Source organism: Mytilus californianus, unplaced genomic scaffold (assembly GCF_021869535.1).
Source record: "Mytilus californianus isolate M0D057914Y unplaced genomic scaffold, xbMytCali1.0.p SCAF_1, whole genome shotgun sequence".
Lineage (NCBI taxonomy): Eukaryota > Metazoa > Mollusca > Bivalvia > Mytilida > Mytilidae > Mytilus > Mytilus californianus.
The window spans coordinates 85356714-85364953 of record NW_026262581.1 but is presented as its reverse complement, the minus strand read 5'-3'; the positions used below and the strand labels follow the sequence as shown (position 1 = coordinate 85364953).

Genomic DNA, 8240 nt, shown 5'->3' with positions numbered 1-8240 from the left:
CCCGTACAAATATTACATGTAATAAATGCCTACAAGAGGGACATAAATCTTTTGAGTGCCCAAATGACTGGGTGTGTCGAACATGTGGTGGCAGCGGTCATAAAGCAAGCTATTGCACTACTTGCCCAGATGATTGGGTATGTCAGACTTGTGGGAAATCTGGTCATACGGCAAAATACTGCAATGCAGACTCTGATTCTTCTAGCGAAGATAGCCAATCAGAATCTGAGTCAGATTCAGACATTTTCACCCATCCGAAAAGCTGTCAAAAGGAAAAGCCAAAAACAACCCAAGCAGATGATGCAGGAAAAAAAACCACCTAGCTTCACCTTCAATAAGCAGGCAAGTAATGATGTAGACAAACATGTCATGAACAATCCTGATGATCAATCCAAGCAAAGTGAGAAAAAAGCAAAACGACAAGTCAAAAAAGCTAAACGGGCAAAAAATAAAAAAGACAAACATAATATAAATAATGATCAGCCGAGCATGGAACGGTTCCTTGCAGAAGCATTTAGAACTCCATCAAATAAAACCAATGAAGAGCAAAAAACACGTACTAAACAAACAGCAAGTACTCCTACTGATGAGCTTCACAAGAGAGAAGAACCTGTGAAAAAAAAACTAAATCTTAAGCTCATCTAAATAATTACTATCAAATACTAATCTTCATGTTTTTTATATTGTATATATTGTATATATATCTTTGTTTACTTTGTATCATAAACATAGACTGTGTTTATCAGGTGAACAAAATCGTGATTTGTGAATGTGATGTCTATATTGTAGATCGCATACATTCAAAAAAGAATTATCAGCATATTTGTTTATTCAAAAATGTAGTAAATATAGCATATATGAAATTTGTAAATGAAAAATGTATAGATTATGAATTTAAAGTTGGTAAAACTGTTTGGATAAAAAATTTTGTTCCACGCACATCTCAAACGAATGAAATTTTTGTCATTGGTTGTAGCACTGAATTAACAAAATGCAAGATCACCATGGATAAAAAATTCACATTTACTTCACATAGTCATCCATAATTCTTTCATTGGCACACATTAACATGATTAATCCTTTGTCAAAAGAGATACTTGAAATCAAGTAAAAAACAGTCAGTCTCCTTTAATTGTAAGAGTACAATTCTCCAGATGTCCTTTCTACAGGATATAAACAGACAACTTATAAGAAACGGAAAACATCAGTTGAATTCACTAATCCAATAATATATCCTGAAACCACTACATATTTCCACACGGCTATGTTAAACATCAGAGAAATAGCCAAAAACATCCTCCTATTCTTGAGATTAAATATCACACACTCTTTCGTTGTACACATAGTTCAAGAATGTTGCACTTCAATTACAGACATTTGGTTAAAAATAATATTCTGTCGTACGATTTATTTCATATCTGAAAAAGAAAAATATAGTTGTAAATATACAAAAACTACCCAAGCTATTACAATTACAGTATGTGACAATTTTAATGTTTACAAAATACAAGATGTTTTCAGAAAGTCAGTAATGAAGCTAAAAATAGAAATTAACTTTACCTTTCCTATTTATAGGTCTAAAAATAACTTTGTACAGTTTATCTGGGTCACGATTCACAGAACAGGTTCTCACATTTTGATATATTTAAATAGATCGTTTAAGATATTAACAATTAAAATACTTTAGTATTATAATGAAAACAAAAAACCTTCACATTTGTTCACTAAATTGTCAAGGTTTAGCGAGAAAAGAAAAACGCTTTAGGTTATTTTCTTGGTTTCAACAACAGAAATGTGACATTTTAATGGCACAAGAAACTCATTTGTCAAAAGATATGATAAAGCAAATTAACAATGAATTCCATGGCAAACATCTTCATAGCCTAGGCACAACAAATTCGAAGGAAGTGTCTTTCTTTATTAACAAATCACTCGATTTTAAATTAATTAATGAATTTTGTGATAAAGAAGGGACAATTATCATAATCAATATGGAAATTCAAGACAAGATTTTCACCTTATTAAACTTGTATGCACCTAATGAAGTTCAGGCAAGAAACCAATTTTATAAAAAAGTAAGTAAATTAATTGAAGAACACACTCTTGGTGCTTTAATAGTAGGGGGAGATATGAATGATCTACTCTCAACTTTAGATACAAAGAATAATAAACTACATAAAAAGTTTAAAAAGCCAGTCAATGGTTTAAAACAATTAATTAAAACACACAAACTGATAGACATTTGGAGACAATTAAATAAAGATAAAAAACAATACACATGGAAAAGGAAAAATTCTACAAATGAAGCTAGTAGAATAGACTTTTTTATAATATGCACACAAGCACGCATAAATACTGTATCTGCTGATATCAGGCCAACACAAATTTCATTCACAGACCACCTAGGTATTTCGCTTAAATTAGACATTTATGCAAACAATCGTGGTAAGGGATACTTTAAAATGAATAATAGTATATTAACTGATACTCAGTATAATAAACTAATAAATAAGTTAATTGGAAAGTACGAGCAAAATTTTAATTTTAAGAATGTCCTAAATCAGTGGGACCTGCTTAAAATCCCTAGAAAAGAATAGGCAGGCTAATAAATCTATTAATAAATTAAAGACTAAAAACGGTGAGGTTACTGTTGATCAAAGTGAAATTTTAGATGTAAGTAAAGAGTATTATAAATCTCTGTACAAAAGCACGTGTCCTGAAACTGAAATTTTAAAGACATACATAGATAATACCCCCATTGATCACTCATTAAATCCTTGTGAAAGTAAACAAGTAGATGGTAAATTAACCTTAGAAGAGTTAACATCTTCTATTTATAATATGAAATTAAACAAAACTCCAGGAAAAGATGGTTTAACAATTGAGTTTTATCGACAATTTTGGACAAAATTAAAACATATTGTATTGAATGTTTCTAACACATGTTATGACAAAGAAACTCTATCTGATACCCAAAAGATTGGGATAATATCATTGATTTAAAAAAAAAGACCCTTTGTCCCTAGATAACTACCGTCCAATTACTTTGTTGAATACTGATGTAAAACTTATTACATATACTTTAGCACAAAGACTTAAAAAAATCTTACCCCTTATCATACACAGAGATCAAAAAGGTTATGTTAAAAATCGATATATAGGATTCAACGTACGTCTAATTCAAGATATTATAGATTATGCAGAACACTTTAATATTGATGGAGCTATACTATTTATTGACTTTTTAAAGCGTTCGACTCACTAGAATGGGACTTTATGCTGGAATCATTAAAAAAATTTGGATTTAACGAGTCTTTTCAAAAGTGGGTCAAAACACTATATCACGACATAAAAGGATTTATTTTAAATAACGGGTGGATCTCTGAAACCTTCGGGATTCAACGGGGAATTAGACAAGGATGCCCTTTAAGCGCTTTATTATTTTTTTTATCAGTCGAAATACTGGCTTGTAGAATAAGAGATAATAATGATCTGAAAGGGATACAAATAAAAATTGATAAAAAAACTCATAGCCTAAAAATCTCACAACTAGCAGATGATACAACTCTCTTTTTATGATCTAAAGATGAAATAAAACATGCACTAAATTTAATAGAAACTTTTGGATCTTTTTCGGGACTTAAACTCAATAGAAACAAAACAGAAGGTATATGGCTAGGTAAACTAAAACACTGCAAAAACAATTTTGAAAGTATCAATTGGAAAGATAAAGTGAAAAGTCTTGGTATTTATTTCGGCCTTAACAAAAAAGAATGTGAAACACTAAATATAGATAAACAGTTTGAAAAATCAGAAAGGATACTAAATGATTGGAAGAAAAGAAAATTGAGTATGATTGGAAAAATAACTATAATTAAAACACTAGTTATTCCCAATATAACATATGTTGCTTCATTGATAAATCTGAGCACTGAGATTATAAGTCAATTTAAAAAAATCTTATTTAATTTTTTATGGGAGGGTGGTAGCGAGAAAGTAAAACGCTCAGTGTTAAGAAAAAAATATATTGAAGGGGGATTACAAATGAAGGATATTGATGCATACATTGAGGCTATCAAAATAAATTGGGTTAAAAGATTAACTGATGAAACTTGTGCTAACTGGAAAATCATACCTACCTATTATTTCAGGGAGTTTGGGGAAAATAATTTAATATTTAAAATGAATCTTAATTCTCATAAGTCACTAGTAAACCTAAAAAACTTACCTACATTTTACTTTGAAATCTTGAAATGTTGGATTAAAAACGGAGGGGGGAAGACAAAAGTACCTGATAATTATAGAGATATTAGAAAGCAAGTTATATGGGGAAACCAATATATAAAAACACATGGCAAAAGTTTATATTTTAGTCATTGGGTAGAGGAAAACATAATTTTTGTTAATGATGTAATTGATGATAAAGGAGAAATTTCTCATAATGTATTACATAAACTTAAAAAGAAACAAAATTGGATCGCTGAACTGTGTACTCTTCGAAAAGCTTTACCCAAAAGTTGGATCCAAAAATTAAAGAGTAATATATCAAAATATACTAAAATCAACATAACAAAAGACATTAAAATGTTTTGTAATGGATTGTATTACAATCTAGACAAAATTAAGTTTAAAGAAATTTATAATATTATAATCAGGTCAAATAAAGAGCTTCCAGTAGGTTTTTGCTCATGGAAAAAACAATTATCATGCGAAAATGTTATTTATTTCATTAAGAAAAATCTATCTTTTACCTTTCTTTTTTTAAAAGATAATAGATTAAAAATGTTCAGATGGAAACTACTGCATAATATTTTAGCTATCAAACATAATCTGTACCGCTGGAAAGTAGTTAACAGCGAAAACTGTGAGATATGTTTCAAATCTGATAGCTATAATCATTTCTTCTTTGAATGCACATGGGTAAAAAATTATTGGACATTACTACACAAAATATTTATGTATCTCAATATTGGTCAACATATTTTTTGTCTTAAAAATCTTGTAATAGGATACAAAATTGAAGATGTTGAATATTATGTACTTAATCATATTATTACAATTGTTTGCTTTGTGATTTATAAATGCTTTTATTTATCAGAAAAGAGAACTAAATATGTGAATATGATGTCAGTCCTAAAAAATGAAATTGAAACACAAATTTTATATCATCCGAAAAATTCCTTTTTGAGAAAATTTATAACAAAAATCTTAGAAATTTGATTCTCTATCTGTTTTGTTTGCATTTGGATGACCTAGAATCACAAAAATATCATTGAAAGAAAAAGAAGAAAAATTTCTAAACAAAAACTGCTCCTTTAATTTTTGTTTAAATACCAGATATGGTATTGGTGTATTTGAATGATAAGATACTATCTAAAAACAATCGTAATTCAATTATACTGACCTCTTGATCCGATTAATCAGAAACCATGCTCTTTTACTTTCACATTTAAAATCCGAGATTAAAAGCTAAACAAAAGACGGTCAAAGTTACGTTTTCTATTTTATTGTATACATGCTTGTATAATTAATCTGTAAATTGTAACTAACACGTAATGCTATGTAGATTTATAAAACGTTTGCCAATGAAATCCCCTGGTTTTATTGGTAATTAACAATACAGGGAAGAACCTTAGTGCCATTGTTGTAACATTAAGGGGCTTTGTTAACAACTATTAGTGAAATAAAGTATCTGAAGTTGAAAAAAAAAAAAAAAAGAGAATTATGATTTATTTTTTTTTCAAAAAAACAAAGGAAAATTAAGTGGTAACGCACAACTTACATGCAAAAGCAATGTGAAATAAGAAAAAAAAAAGTTTTTCTTGATTTCGAGTAAAGTCTCCGAAAAATTTTGAATGATATTATCAAATTTGTAGAAACTTACCAACCCTTTTATCAACAGGTTTTTCTAATGAGCATTAAAAATACTATTTGAAGTTGCAGACAATAAACTGTAAACACGTACGAGAAAATATAACTATATTCTTACGGATTGATCTATTTTTGCAAAAAAACACTTAATCAAAGAATATATAATATAGTTTTGTTAGATTATAAATTTATTAATGACTTAAAAAAACACTTAATCAAAGAATATATAATATAGTTTTGTTAGATTATAAATTTATTAATGACTTAAACAATGTAAAATTCTTTACCATTTTTCCCAATATCCTTGTGTGATCTTCTTCGGTATGACTTTCTTAATAAATCTGTGTATTTTTTACTTTTTCTGAAAGAAAAGAAGGTTGTTTTAGCATTATACGGCATTGACCCTAATATCGCTATATTTATTAATTTTCAATTCAAAATGTGTAATAGATTTCTACAGTATACCTTCACAATATGAATGAAACATGATAACCTTCAATTACAATATACAGACCCCGTTAAAAAAATTAACAAAGTTTTCTAATGTCTAAAAGTGCATTTGAACTGAGAAGTTATGCAAAAATGTAGATTTTTACAAAAACCCTAATAAAATACTTAATTATTGTTACCACTGGAAATCTGGTAATTTGTACCTTCGAAACCACTCTAAACTGCTGTGAACGTCATTGTTATCATATAATTAAAGGGCAATGTAGTGCAAATTTCAAAAACTTTTCCTTTCACAATAATGCTACTAAGAAATACAGTTTTGTTTAATATATTTCATTAATTTGGTTTTTAGGTAAACATTACGACATATCACGTATTATGATGTCATAAAATAAAGACTGTTTGAAATAATGCTAAGCACAGTTTGCAGTGTAACATAACGAACAGTTGCCTAAGGCTTTAACTCAAAACTGTGTGTCGAAAAGATCAGTAACTAAGCATTCTTATGTATTATCAAGACCATAGCAACAGTTGTTTTACTCGCATATTTCTAACATCCAGACTGTAATTTCTTCGATTGCATAAATACCATAAATATGCAATAAAGAGCGTGATTAAAAAAATAAAGGGCTTACCAGTAATTCACAACTTTTAAAAAACCATAATTTGCCGTCTCGTGTTAAACTGGAATGATAATTCTGAAACTGAAATAAGACCTAAACAAAATAGATTCCGGTTGTTTTATCATTGCATTTGAATACAAACTGTATAATTGTGAGAAAAAAATTCAAATTCTTGAAAGTATTATCACAAAAAAGATTGATGTTTCCCCCTATTGGCTTCACAACATTCTTTTGGACCTTCTTTTTATGAGGAACAACCTAAGCTGAATAGTGGAAGCACTGTGTTTTAAAACGTTTGGCCTTCCCTCTTTTAAAAAGACACTATCTTGTAATTTATTGATGAGCATTAAAATACAACAATTCATGCATTTTTCAAATATTTGTGTGTTTATTTGAATGTTTTAGTGAACACCTGCTAATAAATGATCAAAGTATCGGTGTACAACAAATGTATCAAATAGTAATACGAAGTGTGTTATTTTCTTTGCATTATCAGCTATTCCTGTAGATTTGAATGATAATGGCATCAAAATGTCTTCTATATTACATGTTGACTTACAATTTAACAATATTAAATGTTTCCATAAGAAGTGATGTTAGTAAGTCTTTTACTTAGTCTATACCCTGTGCATTTTCAACGTTTAATGTAAACAAAGATTTTGATTGTGCCTAAAAGAAGTGCTCCAGTTCCGTGTCAGTTATACATTTCAAAAGCAAAAATATGTTGCTGTTCTTTAAAGATAATGTTAATCTAGAACCAACTGTGATAACTAACCTTCATTTTCATAATGTGTAAACTTGGATATGCATGATGGTTCATGAAGGTAAGACATTTTCACATATGTGGTTAAATTTTCGGGTACAAAGTGAGATTCGTTTTCACGTATTGTAGCACACACCGAAAAGCCCTTTGTGATGCTGCTTCTCGAGGTAAAAAATCCCTATTTTTTTAGTTTTTAGTATCTCAATTTGAGGCGCATTATGCATATTGACTCAAATGCGTAAGACTTTGAATTACAGTTTATCATTTTTCAGCATGGTTAATTTTATATCCATCATGGAAACATAGAAATAATTACTTTCAATAATATGGTGAAGTGTCAAAAATTTTGTATTTGGAGTATTTTATTTGAATTTATTGGTAATTATGTATGTCAAAAAAGATTAAACTGGTTAAATTGACTTCTTGATAAACGAAGGCTACGACACTACTAGTATGGTAAGCACAAAATATTCTCAAATGGGTAATTCTAGATTTGCTTTTGTGCAAAAAGCAAAATGTTTATGATGTATTAC

At 28.9% G+C, this 8240-nt stretch overlaps 1 long non-coding RNA gene across 1 annotated transcript; it reads right to left on the bottom strand.

Annotated features, from left to right (window-relative positions):
* Window positions 1-811: 811 nt before the first annotated feature.
* Window positions 812-7985, bottom strand: LOC127725389 (uncharacterized). Its single transcript, XR_007992986.1, has 4 exons — window positions 7720-7985; window positions 6957-7025; window positions 6159-6232; window positions 812-1418 (listed from the first exon to the last, which is right to left on the bottom strand). It is a non-coding gene; the product is annotated as an uncharacterized LOC127725389 (long non-coding RNA).
* Window positions 7986-8240: the final 255 nt, after the last annotated feature.